The sequence below is a fragment of the Martes martes genome, assembly GCF_963455335.1.
Source record: "Martes martes genome assembly, chromosome: 11".
Lineage (NCBI taxonomy): Eukaryota > Metazoa > Chordata > Mammalia > Carnivora > Mustelidae > Martes > Martes martes.
Window position 1 is genome coordinate 11,402,229 of NC_137899.1, and position 21,899 is coordinate 11,424,127.

A 21,899-nucleotide genomic window follows, 5' to 3' on the forward strand; every position below is an offset into this window, starting at 1 on the left:
ATGACTAGACTGTGTTGGTGAAGACTATTTCCTTCACATACAGCGTTCAGCCTCTAATGTTCTTCCGCAGATAGGCTTAGCTTTGGGTATATTCACAGTTTGGGTAGAGCGCTCTCTTTCTCTTTCCCTCACCACAGCCAACTTTTAAATTTCACTAATTGCCCTGAGATTGCTCTATTGTTTTCAACAATACCCTGGGTGGGGCATAAATTGCTCTGCAAACTAATTCAATCAAATTCTAGCTCCTTTGAAGGAATAGTTTAGGAGGTTCCTGTTAGATATTTGTTCTGACTCCAGGCATCCTCCCAGCTGCCTTACTCTCCACAGTTTTTTCCTACAAACTAGCTGGACGACCAGCTGGGCTGCCACAAATTTCCTGATTGCTTTTCGCCACAACCTCTGTTGTTCTTGAGAGTACACTTGGGTTTGAACTTCTCTGTGGTCTTTTGTAAATTTCACTTTTTTCAGTTCTTTCGGAAGAGATGAAGAGCGATCTGTCTTGTTGCCTGCTCTTGCTGTCAGCCAAATCCCTGAGCCTGGGATCTAGAGCTGTGGGTGGGGACAATGACAAGCTTCTTTCTGAGCCACATCCCTACTCTAGGGACTAAAGGCTCGGCGGGGCCTGGCCGGAGCCCGAGGTCCTCTCAGCTTTCCACTCCTACCCTGCAGCCACCATCCCACGAACGGCAAAAATGACTGGGCCTCAGTGCTCTCGGGCAGCAAGCAGATAGGCTCAGGAGACAACTGCTGAAGTCTTGCTTCTTGTTAAAGAAAAGCCCTCTGACTGGGAGCTGGGCATCCCGGGAGCCCTGCGATCTTACTTGCAGAGGTTTGCAGTAGATCTCCCCCTCACTGAGCTGGGGGCAGAGGGTAGAGAAAGGGAGCAGTCTTGGTTCACATACAACAGAATCTTGCCTTTATCAAATTTCCACAGATTTTCTTGAATGGATGTTTCTTTATTTATTGCCTTACAGTCATTTCTGGAGGCCTTAAATGGTTGTTTTTAATATATTTGTTACAGGCACACTGTCTTGCTAGAAGTCAATCTTCTCTCTTATTTCTTAACGTATTTTAAAAACCTCTGTACTCATACCCCTGGTCTATCTCTGGTCTCATTCCTCTTAAACTCTATGTTCTTGGCCATAGGAAACCGCCTTGCACTTCTTGAAGAAGCCATATTCCCTTTCACCCCCACGCTTTGCTTATGCCATTCCTTAAGCCTGCAGCATGACTTTATTTCTTCACATGGCTAACGTCTACTCCTACATGGGAAAGTGGTGCCAAATCCCCAGGCACTCAGTTAGGTGCCTCCATATGTGTTTCCACAGCACCCTGTTCTTTCTGTTTATCCCATTTGTCACATGCTGATTGTGTATTGATGTATACCTACCTCCCAGTAGACAGGGCCCTTAAAAGAGTCTTATCAATTATGGGTTGGGTTTGGCTTCATGTAACAGAAAATTTAAACAACAGTGGCTGAAACAGAAGAGAAGTTCACTTTTCTCAAGTAATGAAAAATCCAGGGGAATGTTGGCGTTGGTTCAGTAGCTCAAGAACACCCGGTCGGAAAATCCTGCCCTCTTCCCGGCCTTTTCCTGCTGGCTGTGTGATGTCTACCTTCCAGGTGTAAGGAAGAGATCCAGAGAAGGAAGAAGGTGGCTGTGTTCCCATTGTTTAGCAGAGAACTTATCATATAACAGGCACTCAGTAAATGATAATTAAAAACAAGAGAAATGGTTGTGACAGAATTGTAATTAAGCATCCACATATAACATGGGGTTGTTCACATAGTGGGTCAGATTGCAAGAGACTCTATTCATCCCACATATGATTCTTTTTTTTCAGATTTTTAAAAAGATTTTATTTATTTTATTATTTGAGAGAGAGAGAGGGAGAGTACCCACACGAGCAGGGAATGGGGCAGAGGAGGAGAGAGAGAGAAAAAAAAATTGAAGCAGATTCTGCATGGAGTGTGGAGGCCCACACAGGGCTCGATCTCACAACCACAAGATCGTGACTTGAGCTGAAACCAGGCATTGGTCACTTCACCGACTGAGCCACCCAGGCACTACTCATCCCACATTATGATTCTGAACCTGAGTTGAGGCATGCCTAGGGTGAAGGGTGCATGAAAGAATCTTGGGGAAGAAGAGCTATCAGTGTATCCATTGCCCCTGGGTGTGTCAATACACCCCCCTGCCTGGACTCACCAAGCTGGTAAAATCTCCTCTGTGTGACGGATAAGGAAACTGAGGTACAGTTATATGACTTTCCCCATATCACAAGATGGTGGAAGCCTAGTGAATCTAGAATATTATACAATAACTGAAAAAGAATGGAAAACAAAATATACTATAAAACTAGCACCATGAAAATCAATGGATTATAAATTTTAAATTGGGCTTTTAGCAGACAAAAATTTTAAATCATCAAAGATCAGTAGGATATATTTGAAGTTTGTCTGCAAACAAATTCCCTGACATTCCTAAGAATTGCAGTCTTCCTTCTCATTTATAGAAGAATAGGAAATTATAGACATACATGTGCACTAAGTCCTAACCAAAACTTTTCAACTGAGAGATGACAGAATAGCAGAGGATAATTCAAGGCACATGTTTGAGTGGTGGACTGGCCTTTCATGTCATTTGAATTAACATTTTGTCTAGCTAAAGTTTACAAATCAATTTTATATCTGAGCACACCTTCCGGAAATGATTTCATAGTAATCTGTGGATAAGAAGGTCTTCATGTCATCTTCCCGTCTTTGCTTACTTAATGAATTATTCTCTTTAAGGGTTATGTTTTCTGGATTTGGCTTGCCATCTGTGTCTTTTGAAGTCCAAATTCCATATCTCATATAGTCATTTTAGGGTTCAGTGCTTCACTGTCTCGGACGACTCAGCATTGGTGATCTGTTTTGCTCCCCCTTGAACTGAAAGGCATTCAGTCGCAATCTGAAGGTGAATGTCATTCCTCTGAGCTGAGAGATCAGGCAAACAGCTGAATAACCTTGACAGAAGCTCAAAACTGGAAAAACAAAATACAACTCTAATAGGGGGTCATCCCCAGGGGTGAATCCTATTCCTGTCCCTCATCCCCATAAATGAGACTTGAGCAGCAAACCTTTAGATTTTCAGTTGTGTCTTTAAAATAATATGAGTAAGGCTCATAAGCAAAAATATCAGACCCTAGACTGCCTCAGAGACAGCATAAAGGCAAAGTAGGCCATTTGGCTCTCGGGGACTGGTGCAGAGAGCTAGCCAATGTCAAGATCATTCAGTCAGTTTGTAATACAGACTCAAAGCCTGGTCTCCTTACGGCGTTGCACCCACCACTCTACCCATTCCTCTTCTTTCTCTCTCTCTTTTCTTCTTTCACCTGTAATTGACATGTAACACTGTATTAGTTTTGGGTGTACATGTTAATGATTCAATATATTTATAAGTTGTGACGTGATTACTACAATAAGTTTAATTAACACCCATCACCACACAGTGACAACTTTTTATTTCCTTCTAATGAGAACCTTCAAGATCTACTCTCTTAGCAACTTGCATATACAGACTGGAGGACTGTTGGCTATGACTGCCAGCCTGTACGTGACATCCCAGGACTTATTTATCATGTGACTGGAAGTTTGGACCTTCTGAGCGACATCGTTCCATTTTGCTCACCCCAACCCCCACCTCTGGCAACAGTCCAAATCTGTTTCCCTGAACCAATGACTTTGCTTTTTCTTTTTCGAGCCCACATGTAAATGAGATCATGTGGTAGTTCTCTGCATCTACTCCTATACGTCAACAAACAACATGTAAAGATGTGGCAAAGACTGCTAGCCTTTCTCTCAATATATTCGATCGTAATAAGAGAAATAGGCTATGTTTTGGAGCCTTCCTAGAAGCTGACTATGGCCATGTGACTAAGTTCTCTACTTGGAATTCGGAAAAATAGTTGAAGACAGTCTTGGGACCTTTCCTTGAGGTACATCACGCACATAACTGTGTTGCCTGGTGTCCCTGTGTTCAGTTAGGATGATGAGCCACATGGGAAATCATAATCCATCCACTTACCACAACCATGCAGGCAAGAGGGAAAAGGGAAAGACACCAGGTTCCCACAGCTTCATTTTCTCCACAGACCCCAGCAGGGAGGGGCAGATGGCAGGCAGTGCAGACAAGGCAATCGCCACACTGACCCAGAGCCCCAAACACAGACCTCCTGCCTTTTTATGGAGCCAGAGGCCCTGGAGAAAAGATAAGGGGAATGACAGGATTGGCAGGTACTGAGTCCTTCCAGGGAAAAGCACCTTAGCCAAGGCAGCCGGCTGTGAATGAGGTCTCTGAGAGACATATAGGCAGGGCCTCCAGGGAGGCCCGGAAAAGGAGGCCTCACCATTGAGGCTCCGGGGGTTAGGAAGCTGGGGTGAGTTTGAGCACTGCCCACCTGGTCCAGGGAAGGAGGTGGAGGCAGAGAAGCTGCGTCCTTGCTTATAACGCCCTCCAGAGATGGAGTCTGGCATGGAGGGGGCAGCTTTTCCACATTGAGTCCAGCCAGGCACAGCCCGGGTATGGCCTGCGGTAGGGTCTGAAAGATAACACATAGAATCCTAGCCCAGAGCTGGACTATGACAATCGTTCATTTGTCTTCTTGTCCCTCAACCTGCTGTGAGGCATGTAGCCCTAGCTGCCACCTCAGGTGATGAGGACGGAAACTCCATACTAAAGATGGCAGAAAGGTGAGCTGGAAGCCTCCTGGATCCCTAAGGAATTTTTGTGGGGCCAAATCACCATGCCAGCCCTGAACTGCAGCCCTAGGTCACTCCTTCGATATGACAAAAACCTACAAAATTCTAACTTGCTTAAGCCACATTTCTTCTCTAATTGTTGTTGAACCTAGTCTAATAAATACTGTAGTTTGAAAAGTGGGCATCTTAACCTTGAACCACTAATTCAATGAATGATTTTGGGCTTTCTGGTGGGCTGATGGTCATGTGCCTAGCAAACATTTCATGTATGTGGGAGGGATATTCACCCCATGCTTTTGTTTTGCTACACCAGTCGGTGGACAGGAGAATGCCCACTCTTGGGTCTCTTCTGATTTAATACCCCCATTAAATTCACCATTTTATTTCATAGTTTTCCATTAGTCTTCTTAGGGAAAAGGGGCTCTTCCCTCTTTGCCCTAATTTGGTTTCTGGAAATCGCTTCTGTCCGAATAATGTTTTCTGAAATGTGTACCTCTACCCATTCTGAGTTTCTAGCAAAATTTGTTCCAATTTTGACCACCTTCCTCTTAGTGGAAGCTGGATGGATCGTATTTCTTCTATCAACAGCTGTTTCTGGTTAAAAAGACTCATCCTGGAAGTGGATCCATCCTCTGAGCTATATGCCTTTTGCCAACCCTGTCTTGGATTCCTCCAACAAATTCTCCGTTCTGACAGTGTTTCTTCTCTTTGCTTCAGGAGTGGAAAGGCTGCTGGCTCCCAGTTTGTATTCCACAATGCCTGTTCATAGGAGACAGCCAAATGTCTCACACTCACTGCTACTAAGGAAGCCTCATTAATGCCCAGATAAGCCCTGTTGCCTAAATGACTTTTATTTGGGAACTACATAGTAACATGGCTGGGTTGGGTGGAGGTGGGAGTTGCTAGCAGTGGGCCGAGTAGTTGCAATTCAACTTTCAACACTTAGTTCTTTACATCATCCTGTCTACTTAATAACCAGGGTTCAGTTGATTGATACCATTTTCCTTTCTAAGGGGAAATTAGGTCTGATTCTTTTCCCATTTGTCAAGTGTATGGTTCCTGGTTGATTCAGACCATGGTCTAGCTGCCCCTTCAAACAGTGAGTCTCTAGTGCAGGACTTACATGAAGGTGACGTTATCATGGACAAAGACTGTCCATTGGAGAAAAAAGTTAAAACGATAATCATGATGTCAGGGTCTTTTTTTCCTGCAGTTTTTTTTTTTTTTTGTAAACATTGCTATTTTATGCAGAAGTTCCTATGAACCTACTTGGAGTGAGACACTAACTCCTGGGGTTCTTAGAGCTAACTAGAAGTTCAAGGTTCCCCAGTGGAGAGAGACAAGAAACAAGTAAGTTAGTAAAACGTGAAAAGCCCTAAAAGACTCATGTGCAAGGATGCTGGGGACAGTAGGGGAGACAGTACCAGGAGGGTCAGACAAGGCTTCCCAAGGGAGGTTCAATTTATTAGCTTCAGACCTTCATGTAAAGACTATTTTCTTGAGTCTTCATTTCACCAGCTAACACTAGTAAATATTCTCCTCTATTGTGAGTTTAGCTATGCCAGGGGTCATTCTAGGCATTTTGGGATTTATTTGAAAACTTAACGGTGCAATCAGTGAAGCACCTAGAGGATGACTTTCTTTGGGGGAAGAAAGATAGGCAGGTATTCAGTTTGGCAGGGGTGCTGTAGGATGAACCAAATGAAATTTTGAACTGATGAAGGAGCAAACCTTGTCTTACGAAGACCTTACGGATGGCTCGGCTGGGGGTTATAGTAAAGTGGCCAAGCAGCTTCATATATTCAAGCCAGAGCTCTTTTGAGGAAGGCGTGTGGGCACAATTAGAAATAATGATGTGAGATAACAGGTATAAAACAGATCCATCCATCTTGAGATGGTTGAGAGACAGAACACTGGACAGAGACAGGAGATCTAGTTTCTTCTCTGGCCATCATTTGCAGTAGGGGAGAACTGTCAGCTCCTGCTGTGGAACTTTCTAAAGTTGCTCTCCATCCTAAGCTTAGAAGCATACAAGTGCAGACCTTCCAGGGTAAGGCCTTGCAGTCAGGTAGCCTGATGCCCTGAAGCATCACAGTGGTTATTATCTCTCTGATGTTTATCTCCTGAAAGTCCATTACAGAAAAGGCCAGTCTGATGATACTTAACTTACTTCAGTATCATCTATATGTAATAGGACTTGGCACATAGTGTGCACATAGACAACATTGGTTGAATTGAAGAAGGAATTGCCATGACTCCATGGGGATGAGTTCAGGAGGGCACAGGGCCTAGAGGCGGGTGTAATAGAGAGGCACAGAGAGGAACACTTCTGGGGTCTTACTGCACTGAAACCTGTCCTACTCCTAAAATGGTAAGCAGTGATAACACCTGCCCAGCTGTTGAGGCCACCTTGCACCATCTCTAGGACCAGTCCCACCACATTCACAATTCTAGAACAGGAGTCAGCAAGCTTTTTCAGGAAAGCACCAGGCAGTGAATATTTTTCATATTGTAGGTCACATTGTCTCTGTCACAATCCAACCCTGATGTCTATATCATGTTGAGAAAGTACAAACAATAGTCAAACACACACACATGGTTGTGTTCTAATGAGTTTCATTCACAAAACATGTGAATTGACTTACAGGCCATGGTTTGCTGACTTCTGATATGGAACTAAAAGGGGAAATGCCAGTAAGGACAGCCTGGTGGTCCTTCTGCCCACCTCCTCCAAGTCTTGCCTTCATGAGAGCTACCTTGGAGACAAGCCTTGGGCAAAACGCCCAAGTAAGTGAACAGAGATTTAAGTCTTCCCTCCAAAGAAGCAAGCTAAGTCCTCTGAAATACTGAACTGTGCATTTTTATGACTGTGCATTTTTATTCTCTTATCTTTCTGAGATTTGGGGGAGGTGTGTTATCTTAGGAATTTTGCACGATATGATAAGTTTTCACTGTGATATTGATAGAAGGATTTTTTCTGTGGTAAGTACATTCATTCCCATAGAATAGGTCTGGGCTGATGCAGGGTGTTGGCAGACCCACCTGAGCCCGTGCCATCACGCCCAGAGCAGCAGGAGAGAGGTAATGGAGAGGAGTGGTGTGAACATCTACCAAAGGCTTCACAGTATGATTTATTTCAGTTTTTTTCAGAATTTTCTTGAACTCACTTGAAATTAGGTTCCCAGCCTGTCTGCTTGGTAGGGAAATTTATTTTCAGCCATTACTATGGTTATCCTGTGTAGTAAAAGACACCTTGAGCCCTCAGTCTTCAGGCTACACTGGTTGCTCCTGAGAGCTCCAGTTTCTTCCATTCTGGGCTTTGGTAATATGCCTGGGGCACAGGAATGGTTGGATAAGCTGAGAACCCTACTATGTTTTGAACAGCCTTCCTTGGGGCATTGCCTAACATCTTCATGACTCTCCGGGACATGGAACTTAAGCAATGAAGAGCAGGGGTGTTTCTACTGAGATGAAGTGTTCTTCTCTGGGCAATGAAAAGTCCTTGACTTAAGGAAACCCTAAGATTGGATTGTGTGTTAGTGTGTATGTGTGTGGGAGGAGAGGCACAGGGAAAATACAGTGAAAATCTCAGAAATTAATCTGCCACACATTATTTTAGGTAATCACCACCCTATTCCTGAAAAAGAGGTAGATGAGCAACCTTCAGTTTAGAGGGGTTGAGTAAACTCCAGAGGTCACAGGGCTTCTTAGCAGACATGACCTTGGGTGTGTCTGCCTTCAGACCCCTGGCTGCTTCCACTAGGCTACACTGTCTTCTCACTAATGCCTTGGTCTATTGCTAAAGCAGCTTGGCTTCCCAAGGGAACTTTCCTTATTCTGTGTTTGAATAATCATAGCTCCTAGCGGCTTAGGCTGTCAGCAGCAAAGATCTCATCTTCCTCTACATCCAGATATAAACCTGGCCCCAGGGGTAATTCCTGGCAGAGAAAGCTGACTGGTGTGGTCATGGATTGGATCAGAAGGGAAATACTCCAATTCTTATACGAAATTCATCAGCTGTTAAGTGTCTCCAAATTTTCCTCTAATAGTCTCATTAGGGATCTGGAACCTGTCTTCAAAGAAACAGCATCATTCACCACTGGCTTTTTGAGGGATTTGAGTATACATAGAGTAGGAATTGTAGCCAAGTGTGGTTACATTCTTAATTTAAGGAGTAAAGAAGTAAACTAAGCCCTAGGTCTGTTTTCCTAAGATAAGGGAAACTATAAGAATTGGGTTTGTTTACACACATACATGTATTTTTTCCATATAGATCCACATCCAATGTTTGCATTAACATAACAATTCAGAGCAAAGTCAAAACACATTTAAATTACATTTTCCATATATTCCAGAAGGAAGGTACCATATGCCCTAAGACATAAAAGTGAGAGATGAACAGAATGTTCAGGGAATATTTTATCTGGTGTGGTTCTAGCTAAGGGTTTGTAGATGTGGAGGTATCGTTGAAAAAGTAGATTGAAGCCAGATTTTGTAGGACTAGAAGTTTTATTCCATGAATAGTGGGGAGTCATTGATAGATTTTGAATGGAAGTGACATGATGAATTTTGCATTGTACCAATTTTATATATATACCTCTCTAGTAAAAGTCTATGGGTAGAGTAGAGAGGAAGAGAGTGTGGCAGACACTTGGCACTCACCATATATTCCATGTGTCTCTATATTTTCCTGCCTTTCTCACAGTTTGGTTACATTACATGCCTAGTTCTGGCCAAAGGTCTGGCACTTCCACTTCCACTTCAAATTTGTGTCACTTCCTGCTTAAGGCAATAACAAGCCTGTCTGTCCTTCTTTCTCTTCTCTTTATCAGAGATCACAGAGGCATGTGTTGAAATGGCAGAGTCACAAGATGGAAGCAGAATGGACTTTGAATCACCACATGGATGAGACGAGAGCCACTCTGGAGACCACACAACCTGTATCAGATCTGTTATGAGTCCATAACAATACGACTTTGTTATTTTAATCTGCTAAGATTTCCACACTTGACAGCAATAGCCACTAGTGTTAATTATCCTGGTGAATGCAAAGGACTGGAACCAAGACACGATGGCAGTGTTTGGAAGGAGAGAAATTATTTAAGAGCTAAAACCTTCAGGGGACCAAGGCTGGTGTTGGGAGTGAGACATGGGGAGAAGAGAATGATGACCTGAGCTTTTAACTAAAGAGGATGTCCCTGCCATTAACAAAGACAGAGGCAGAGGAAGTGGAGAGAGTGGAAGGTGTTGAGTTGGAATTGTCTAGAGTACATCCAGGAAGACATTTCTAGCTGACAGTAGAAGATGTGTGTCTGGCCCTTAGGAAATACGTCTCTCTTGCGAAGTGCCCTCCTTGGGCAAGTGGAAAGAGAAAAGGGGCCAAAAAAAAGGTCTGGGGGTAAGATGCAAGACAAGAAAGATTGTCCAAACAAGTTGATGAAGGGAGAGGAACGGAGAGAGAGGGCAGGAGAGTGAAGAGGCAGTGCCAGGGGAGGAGGAAACTTCAATGAAGAGCTGGACCACAGCACAGTATGATATAGAGACATTTCCCACATCCCTAAACTGCTTGCTGATATTACCATGTGCATTTTCATTGGTTGTGAGGAACAAGTGATGCATTTTCTTTCTTCACTTCTTTCTGCTCAGACATTATAAAAAATTTTTGTATTTAGGGCTCTGATCTTTGTATGAGAAAAACATGAGAAACTGTCATCATAGGCATCATCCTCAATGAACAATGAAGTTACACATTACTTCAGAGCAGTTCCTGATATCTAGGAACCTTTCTTCTAGTCCCAGCAGTAGATCACACACATGGAGAATGACCACATTGAAACAAGTGCCTGGTCGGGGGTAGGTGCCAAAGAATGATTTCAGCAATCAATTACTACCTTTGCTGGGCTAAACCCTAGGACCAATGGGAGAAGCTCTCCCAGAGAAAGAACACTGGGCTGGAGTTTGATAAAATAAAGGGAAAACGAAGACAGAGAGGAAGCAAAAGGAAGGAGAGGCCCAGAGTAAACAAAGGCCTGAAGGTAGAAGTGTATGTGACATTTTCCCACCAGATCCTCTGGATTACATCACACCACAGAGTACTGCTCACACTGAGGTTCATATCAGCAGTGCTCTTGGGTTGCTCAACGCAGTGGCTCCGTCTGCTATCTATACAAATACTAGACACGGACTGGAGGTGAGGCCAGGTAGGTAGTTAGGGGCCATGTTGTAAAAGACCTTAAATGCCAACGTGGAATCACTTACATTGAATGTGAGGATCAATTTGAGATTTTTGAACAGAGGTCTAAAGTGGGACCAATTGCATTAGAAATATACGTCCAGGAGTTTATAAGGTACCTTAGAAGGTCAAAAAGAATAAAGACAGCAAGAAGAACTAGAAAACAATCGCAAATATTCAGATTTAAGATGATGGAGTTTTTAGTCTCTGGTTGTAATGGGCTTGAAAAGTGAGTGAGTCAACAGCCTAGAGGCCTTCCAAGGGCAACGTTCACCAAAATCTCAGGTCAGCAGGCAGGGAAATTCAGAATCAGCCATCATTTGGGTAGAAATATGAGTGATTTGGCTTTAGAAATGCTGATTTGGGAAAGGCAAGGGGTCTTGCAGGAGGCATCCAGTTGGAAGTTCGAAGATGGGGATGAAGTACAGGTGTGTTTGCTTGGGCTGCCGATGGAGGGCATTCGATGAAAGACATACTCCCAAAGGAGGACATACCCCAAACAATGAGAATTTGGGGGAAAAAGCAGAGTTTAAGACTGTCCTGTGTCCTGTGTGTCCCATTATTATCATGTGTCCCATGTTTGAGGGTTGGAGAAGTGTAACTGAGAGAGGTGGTTGGCCAAAGGGAAAGACACAAACCAGGTACAAAATAAGAGAGAGGTTTCCTGTAGGAGCGAGGGGTCTCATTGCCACGGTGCCAAAGAGAAGTTCTCTTGATTTCCCTAGTTCTTCTTCTAACCTTGGAGCAGTTTCAGAACAGCGGCTTCTATAGATGACAAAGAGTCAGTGCTGCTGTGTGCTTTTTTCTGGAAATGCCTTCTGGAGTGGGGGAGAGGTGACCTTCAAGCCAGCTCCCTACAGAAAACTGCCCGCTCTGCTGTGAAGCAGTTAGACGCAAAGTCCTTGGCTCAGAGCTTCCAGGGAGCTAAGCAGATGGTAGCTGTGTCAACTGCAGCTGCAAACAGCTTCATCTTCAGTTTATTTCCAGGAGCCGGAGGAGCTCAGGGGTAGTTAACAGCTGTCTACCTGTAGGGACTCAAATGATCACTTCGCCATCAAGCCATCATATCCTGAAGAGTGACTTAGCAATCTATCTCAATGCTTCCTGGGGGTGTGAGAGAGCTGCCCAAAGGCCTCCCTTATGCACCCATGGAAGGGCTTTGCTGGCTCGAAAGAGAGTAAATAAACCCTTTAATGAAGACATTCCATGAACAAAAAGATGCTCACTTTAACATGCGATTTTTGGTCATTCTTTCTGAAAATAAATGGCGTTTGTGTCATCTGAAGGTTTGCCTCTTTAACAGTCTCCCAGGAAAATTATTTGTCCTATTTGCTGAAATCTGTAGCCTAAACCATGGAGTTTGGAATGAGGAGTATTAACCACCAACTAGAGTCACCACCAAGCCCCAGCCCCTGTCAGGCTATTGGGGAGTTCTTATAAATATTTGAGGGGAAACAACTGGTTATGGGAAGTACCTGGCTCATGCGTGATGTCACTTCAGACAGGACAGAGTGTTAGGTCATTAGGAAAACAGCACAGAGGCAGCTTTTCTCTTGAACCCACTCCAGAATGGGAAGTGTTCTGTCAGGAGCTGGATTGCAAGTTACCTCTCCCCATCCCCAGAAGACACTTCCAAAAAAGAAGCACATGGCCAGTCCTGACCCTCTGTAATCTATCTCAGCTGCTACCCTGAAACTGCTCCAAGGATGGGGGTGGAGAATGTTAATTAGACAATTGGAGAGATCTTCCCCAGCAGTGTTTATTCTTGAACCCTTAAACTCAGCAATGGGAGTCAAGGTCTTTGCCAGTATTTATTGAAATAAATATATATTGAGTTCTAGCAGGAGGAAGGTATGTGACATGCACTTGTCCTAGTTATATATTTCGGTGTACAAACAACCCCAACATTTAGCAGCTGAAAACAATAATGATTTAGCACTAAGCATTATTATAATTTATCATTATAAACAATAATGATTTAGCACTAAGGATTCCCCTGTGTCCTTCTGCTCCACATGGCATCAGCTTGGAGTAACATCGAACTCAGTTAGGGGCTCAGCTGAGGTCAGAAGGTCCAAGATGGCATCAGTCATACCTCTGGCTCCTCGTCTGGGGTGACTAAAAAAGTTGGAGCCTGGTTGGGTCTCTCTCTCTCCATGATGGTAGTTGCCACCCCTTACAGTGTGGCAAAGAGGAATCTGCCAGTCCTTTCCAGGACTGGGCCCCAACTGGCAAAGTATCTATTGGCCTAAGCACGTCAAAAGGCCAGTCCAGATTCAAATGGAGGGGAAATAGATACCCCCTCTTCCTGGGAGGAGAGGCATGGGAAGAACAATTGGTGGCCATCTTTGGAAACAATCTAGAGACCAGTGCATACTGGTACAGTAAATGAAAGTCATTCTGTTTCCCTGTACTCTCCAATGGCCTATATGGAAGAAATGTTAGATTTTTCTCAGGGGAAAAAAAAAATGTACACACACACACACACATATATATATATAACTGAAAACCCACGAAAACTTCCATGTCTGCTCCTGGGTAGTATTTTTTGGTATGTGCTTGGGTTGGTGAGACATGGCAGCAAGCTCCGCGCTGAGGCAAGCTGAGAAAATCAGAGGGTGGAAGGAAGCTGGGCCTAAGTGGGGACCTCCTGCTCAGGCTGTGCGTGGATATAAGGAGAATTCTCCTAGCTGCTGAGGTGGTTTCCGATGAGTTCGACTTTGGGATCGTTCTGGGCTCACCTTTAATCTCATGAAAGACTCTGGTCATTGTTAATATCTGGGAGCCCAGTTTGACAGATAGGACATGGGAAGGTAGGGAAGGGGGAAATCTCAGGTGAAGACACTGTTTCAAATGAAGTTGAGGGCAGCAGATGTTGGAAAGTCCTTCCAGAGGGCATGGGTCTTACTAGTGGTTGAGGTTCAAGGATGATTTCGGGTTAGGGAGAGGTGGCAGGAGCCATAGCTTGGGAGCAGGGCCCTCATTACTTCTTAGGTTTCTGGCAGAATCCAAAGACTTGAAGGATACTGGAGCTAAGCCACATCTCAAATGAATAAGAAACCGGGGAAACACATAGTTCTTCAGAAAATACTCAGGCATCAGAGATTTCCCTTTGCCTGGATTCAAGTGTTTAAATCTTTCAGAAATTGTGCATGCACGTGTCTGTGTGTGTGTGTGTGCATGTGTGTGCCGGAGAGAAGGAAGCTGTGGGGAGCTGGCATGCAAGTGTGTAGAAGCTGTTGTTAGATATGTGTGCCCAGGGAAGCAAAGCCATGGGAAGAGAAAAAACCCGGAGGCTGATGGGTCTGGTTCTCATCCTATCACCTCTACTTAAAGGCAAAGGTAATTAACACTGGTAAGTCTTAGATTGTCATCAGTAAAGGGGGAACAACCATAATCATCACTTCTTAAGAGACTTTTCTTTTGAGGAGTAAGGAGCTAAGATTTATATAGTACTCTGTATTTTGCTTGGCACACACTGACTCTCCACAATATTGGTTTCTCTCTTTCCATCCCTCCCCCCACGCCGACCCGCCATTATCTGTGTGATTTTATCCCGAGCCAAATCCCTTTAGTCCCCAGGAACATTAGCTGAGGAGCTAAGGGGGGTGGTGCTTAGTAGACATATGGCTTTGGAGAGCTATGTAAGACAGCTGAAAAGATGGTGAAGCAGAGTGGGCCAGATTGCTGCTCCACAGAAAAGCAAACCTCTGGAGGGCAAGTAGTATGTGCGTTTGAGATCAATTATTTTACTGTTGGAAACTAGAAGCAAAACCCTTTTTACTCCTTGTGTCAACTTTTTCAAGACGTTCTTACTCATGTTTTTTCTAAACAAAACGATGTTGCCACTGGGTTAGATTTTAACCTTGCCCACTTGAATCATTCTTGACGTTTTTGACAACAAAACCCTTCGCTTTAGAATAAAATTTGTGTTTCAGAACACTCGCTTGCTGCTGGAAGACCATGATGTCTCCAGCAGCGTGCCCTGCCCCCTCTAACTACTGTACCTTGCTCAGTTCAGCAGCTGCCCAAATCAGGAGCTTCTTACATATTTACCTTTGGAGGCTAAACTAACTGTCTTTGGAGTGATCCTTGTTTCCAGTTGCCTTCTCCAAGGATGTTCTTCAACCACCTAGATCACAAGCAGGATTTTACTGGATTATGCTGAGAATTGAAAAGCCAGCTCAGCCACTCCAAAGGTGTGATCATATAGACATAGTGTCACGATCGATTTTAAATATGGAAAGAAGGGAGCTTTTTGCGTATCTTCTCTTCGGACTTTGGCTTGTAACTGAGTAGGAATCCCACAGACTAGTGAAGAGCCCAACCACAAACAAGACAAGGAACCAGATGCCCTTTTCCCCAGATTCGTGTGGGAAAAAGTATAGAGTGTTAGCATAGAGCACGCTTCATGCCAAAACTTTGTAAATATCTTATGCCTTGGGCTCTGTAAACCCTAATCACACTGCACATCACTTATGCAACCTCAGCTATTTATGGGGGTTGGGAAGGAAAATATGATTAACTCTAAGCAGACATTTCTGGCTTCAAGCCTCCAGATGATTCCTCTATCCTCAATATTTACTCCCCTTGAAAAAGAACTGTTTCTATGGAGGACACACATACACACAGAGAAGTCTCCACCAATAACCCCCCACCAAAAAAAAAAATAAAAGTAGCCTTTAAAACAAAAGAAGTCCACCATATAATTAAGTATTGACTTTTATCTGAGCAGGGTCCAGAGCTCGCATTGGAATGGAAAAACACGATTAGGGTTAAATGGGAGTGTGTACGTCCATTTCGGTTTGACGTGAGGTCCTCAAGATACTGTTCACAGGTAAAATGTCTTCAGGATTGTCACATTCTTTGCACAGCATCTGAGCACAGCAGAATACATAATAATAAATAGCAGATGGCTCTTTACTGCCCAGTGAGGGATGAGTGCTTGAGCCAGGAGGGCGGTCAGCACTTCCTATGTAAGTTGTCCCACACTGTGTTCCAAACAGAACATTACTCGAGAAAATACCTTATTGATAAAGTATCTCACATCGTTAAGACTTGAGGGTTGGGGGACAAGCAAGATACAATTTTGAGGGCAAATTTAAACAGAGGAAAGACAAGTGGTCCCCTCAAATGGAAACTAGGCTCTGCTTTTGAGACCTCTTTTACCTTCTGTCTCAGAAAGCGTCCGTGCATCTTGGTTGGGATGTGACTTGCCACAAAAAATGCTAGTGGCCACCACAGATCACTCCCTAAATTTCAGTGGCTTAGCCCAACTGTGGTTTATTCCTTGCTTACACAGAGCACCATGTAGGCCATGTGGGTTTGCCTCCATCTTGCAGTGACACCATCTGGAACACCTGGCCCCTGAGGTTGTCATAAGAGGGAAACAGAAGCTTGGAGTAGACCCACTGCCTTAGGCTGAAAGGGACACTTCTTGCTGCTGCTGCTGCTTTTTCTTCTTCTTCTTCTTCTTCTTCTTCTTCTTCTTCTTCTTCTTCTTCTTCTTCTTCTTCTTCTTTTAAGATTTTTATTTATTTATTAGAGAGAGAAGGAGAGCAAGTGAGAGAACTAGCATCAATGAGAGGGGGGAGGAGATGGAGGGAAAAGGAGAAGCAGACTCCCTGCTGAGCAGAGACCCCCAATGCAGGGCTCCATCCCAGGATCTTGGGATCATGACCTGAGCCGAAGGCAGACGCTTAACCAATTGAGCCCCCAGGCACTTCTTGCTTAGATACTTCTTGCTTCTCATGGCCCACTTGCCCGAACTAGTCTCATGGCCCCAGTGTAACCACAGGGGAAGCTGGGAGAGGGAGGAGAGTACAAGGATATCAGGAGCCCCATGTCTATGGTCTAATTCCCTGACGTTGTAGAAGGTGCCAGAGCAAACAGCAGTGAGTACCCAGTCACTGGCCGAGGTCCATCATGATGGCAGCTGAAGGAAAAGTAAGGAGGTGGGTAGGAGGTTGGGATGGAGGCAGAATCTTAAAGCAAAATAAACAGAGAACTACCTGTTCATGTCAGCCAAAAAAGCAAAGGGGACAAGAAGTGAGGGAGTTTGGCTTCAAGGACACTGTTTTCAGTTTAAGGTGAAAAACCCTTCTGTTTGCTTCACCACTCTTGCAGCCCAAACCTGTCTGCTGGTGTAAGGTTGAAGATTTTTCAAGTGCATCTGCTCTCGCCTGATATTCTTTTTTCCTTTAAGTGTCTTTGTTTCCTGAAACTAACATGATTAAGACAAAACTCTGGACCCAGTTTCCAAGTGACTCTCCCAAGTGTCTCAGTTGCTGGGACCATCAGGTCCTCTTAGGCTCTGGGCTCAGACAGTTCTTTGACAAATTCTCTCCTCTTCCCTCTCAAGACTATTTTTTTTAGTCAGTGTATTTGGTTGTTGGGTTTTCAGAAAAAGAACAAGTCCTGAATTTCTCCCTTTTCTTTATTCTCTCTTTTGTCATCTGAGCCCTGACCCTCATCCTCTTAGTTATAGATGATTCCCGAAGCCTTGCCGAGCTCACTTCCAGTCTGTCCGGCACTCATTGCCACATCGACCTTCATCCCAAACTGCATTCCTATGGTTGCCCTTATGGTCAGAAACCTGTTTTCTTCTACCTTTAAATAGAACTTCAAACCCCTGTGATTATTTTTCTCTATGCTGCATAGTGAAATAGTTCCTACTACTTCCTCGCCGGTACCCTGCATACCTCCTCTGTTGCTCTCCTTTACATATTCAGCTCTGTAAAAGTAAGTCATAGTGCTTAGTGGTATGCCTAGCACAGAGTGAGGCTTCAGTAAACATCTACAGAGTCAACAGTGAGTGGATGTTCAGTAGCTGTTTGATGCAGGAGGGTTAAGAAGCAAAGAGTAAGTGCTGATAGGACTGATGTCCTGAGACGTGGAATACTCTGACATCGTTTCATATATGAATAACGCTGACTGAAAAATCACATGATAAAAACTTACTGAAACTTAGCACTTGCTCTAATTCTTTAAGGTAGTTACTATTCCCTGTGAATTTTTAGTTGTCCCTGTTTATTTTTCAATCCATGTGAAATTCCTGATGATTTTATATATGCACACATCCATTCTATCAGCCAAATTTCATGCATTAAGTATGAAATCACCACAGTGATTTTTTTTTCAAAGTCAGCACAGTTTTTATCTGTGAATTTGGGGACACATCAGAGAGCATTTCTTTTTCTACCCTTCTTGCCCCCCCCCACCTTATGTCCTCCTTCTCCAACTTTGTCCCAATCATTCATGTATTTATCTGCTGCCTTTTTTCTTCTTTTGTTAAACATGAACACAATTTTACCCTCCAGCTCTGTTCTCTCCTTTCTCTGCCAGAGCTACTAGCATCTTCTATGCCTTGCTCCCTATTCTCTTGGATAAAATAGAGAAATAGAGAAAGTCCAGGACAGTGTGATCAATGTGAAATACGAATTCGATAAACACAAAAGTAAGCAAATCAGTAGTTAGAAAAATCACAAGAATTTCACTTTACATACTCAATAATACTAGAAAAACAAACATTAACACAAGCCTTTCCTAAAAGACAACTGTTGTTTATTGAGCAAATGGGAATAGTTTAATTGACTGAACAGGTGGTTAGTAATCCACAATGATACCAAGTCAGCAGCAAATACAATGATTTGAAAGGTGACTTCTGCACGTGGGGCAAGCTGGAGCCTAGGCCTGGAGGCAGTCCAGCTGTGGGCAAATTTCAGGTTTACTTTACGATGGCTTTGTTGCCTTGGGTAAGCTACTTATCTGTGTTAGATGTTCTTATCTAAAAAATGAAGGTAGGAATAGTTCCCGCCTTCTGTGAGTGTTTTAAGATTTGAATCGGGTCATTCACAAAAAAGACTCAGCACAGTGCCTAACACGCCTAACACGTGTGTGAAGATGGCCCTCAGTATCATCTTACTTGCTATTTTTAAATTTAAGTACTGAAATATTGAAAATGTACATGATAAATTTGGTTAACAATGCTGCTCAAAATTCAGGCAGTATCCATAGCAAATGAGGTCTCCTGAATAACAGTGCTAGACCACATCCTAATGTCCTGGTTGATGGACTTAAATGTCGAATAATCAATAAGCGAATATGGTAAAGACCTAGCAATATACAGGAGTAAAATGCGTGATCAACAAGGAGCAATATGTTCCAAAAAAAAACTAGACCCAATGGACGGTCCCCATTAGAAAAAGAAAAAAGAAAATGCTCTTGATAAAATAAATGTGGGAAAAGCTATAGATTTTTCATTCCCTCTTAGATACCTGGTACTCATTAGCATATTAATGGACCTGATAAGTCTCCATGAGGAAAACATATTTCTGGGTGTTTTTAACAGAGATTTCCTCCAATTACTTCATCACAGAATCTGAGGACAAGCGTACTGGCTTTGTTCACAGATATCCCCCTGTCATTAGACTTAGTAGGTGCTTCGTGAATACTGTGAACACTGTTGGCTGCACTCAGGATGAATATGCGAGGGGAGTGCTTGGGAAATATAAGTGTGTATGGGCTGACTTGGATTTTCTCTGGAAACCAGAGCTTTACAGATGACTTAAGTTTCCACCAGATCCCGCATTCATAAGATGTTTGGAAGAACGTATTCACAATCCAGGCAACATACTCTTGCCACATGGCAGGACTGGGGGCCCTTTGGTTTCAAGGCACTGACTGTCTTTTGAAGATAGTTAGCAGGCAGGTTCTAAGAGATCAATGCCTGTAAGAAAACCCCCTAGCGTCTCTGAGGGCATTTTATTGGCTAGAAATGGGTGTCATTTGACGTGCTGAGGAATCAAAATAGAATAATGGCAGCCAACTGACCAATTCATTTTTTTTTTTTTCCTCGAGATGGAGACTGGATCAACAGCTTCTTTAAAACCCTCTGACAGATGGCACCACGAAGGAGGAGAACCCCTCCGAAGAGAATAAATAAATGCTATGAGAGGACACTTGTGGACCGCAGGGGTGGTGTCTTCCTTGTGTCTGTCCTCAAGTGCAACCGCGACAGCCAGATCCTGGCTTGTAAAATTACCTTGGCTGCTTCGCTATGTAAAATGTGAAAAGGAAACAAGTCATCTTCCTGATGCATGAGCTCAGCGCTTATCTGAAATCAGTTACACGCTGCGAAACACCCTCTTTTACCCCCTGCCTAGCGACTCCCATTAGCGCACAATGTAATTTCACAGCTAGTGCTTGGGGAACTTTCTGGAAGCATTTTAGGTTGAAATAGTGAAGTAGAGGGTGGCATGGGTCTGGTTAATTTCAGAATATTGAAGTGTTGGAATTACAATGTGATGACAGGATTCATCAGAAGGATTTATTTCTTTGGGCCTGTGGCCTAATGAATTGGAAAATATTTTCCTATGTCTTCTCTTTCAGCTCTAAATTAAAGTGACACATTTTATTAAAAAAATGTCATTTTTACATATTAATGTATGAATTATGGTATGGTACATATGACAATAATGTCATCTGGGTGAAACATTCTAGTGATCTCTCCCATTGATTTTCATCTCACTTAGAAGTGAGAACACGGAATGAAAAAGTATCTATGGAAAGCTTTATTATGTGTGTATGTTATCCAAATACACTGTGTAAATGTGCAGGGATTTTATGTGACGGCTCATATATACATCGGCCTAGGCCGTGTGCTTAGGGAATGTAAGCGCATGGACTGGTACTACACCACGGGAAGAAGAGGGAAGAGGAGTGAAATAAAATCTCTTCCATTTTCAGTTCAGGGTCATGGCAATAAAATCATCCAAAATGGCACATTTAATGGAAATTTCAGGGCAGCTGGTTACAGAGACCTGTGTTAACTCTAACATCATGTGAGTCTAACCAAGGCTTCCTGTGCTCCAGTTGCAGACACATTGAGGAATTCTGGGGGTCCTTGTCAGCACCCCATGGTGGAATGACATCACACATTGGCAATCGACAGTTCCTGTCCATAGCATGAGTCACTCTTACTGGGTAAACGAAGCCAGAAATATTGAGGCAAACACGAACTGGAAGTGACCTCATGGGCCCAAACTGATTCTCTGTGGGTTGAAAACATGAAGGTGGAGAGGTGGGGGCAAGGCCTGAGAAGAGACAACTCCTGGTGAAACAGAGGACGTGTGAGATATTTAACAGTTTAATTGAGTCTGTATCTACCTGAATCTATGTGTATACCTATATCCGGGTTAACTCCGTATATGTATGTCTGTATATCTGGATATCTAGGTCCATTAATAAATGATGTAGAAATCTGACAGATCACTAGTATCAATGATAACAGTTTTATTCATAATAGTGTCACATATCAGTGGTTACCTAAATCATGGTGCCTCAACAATGGTTTAGACCACTGAACTTCATTTGTTCAGAAAGTCTCATTCATGACTGTAAACCACATGGTCTAAATTTTGGAATTTACTAGAATTCCATCCTTGGCTCTATCTTCTTCAAACATCATATATTCCTTATGAGTGACCTCATTTATTATGTCAGCTTTGACTGGTCTGTCTACACCATACACCCTGATTCTGCACCCATAATTCCTTCTGTTCCTGGATTCTCTTCTTCATTGTGAGTATCTATGGGACATCCGAAACTCAATGTATCACTGGAATCCCAACAAATTCAACACCTCCTCACTTTGCCTTTTTGGCTCTCTCCTACTCTGCTCTACTTGTGGTATTTGGGTAGTTAAGGACATTCATATTCACAGCTGTCAAGATTGTAATCCCTCCATCAGACCTCACACCCAATAGTTCATTAAGACCTGTAAGTCCATCTTCTGGAAAGTAATAAATACATCCCGTCCTCTCCATCCCCCTGCCAGTGCCTTAGTTCAGCAGTACTTTCTCTTGTCTACAATATTGCCGTGGCCTCTTTCCCTTGCTACTGTATTAGTTTGCACTTCAACCA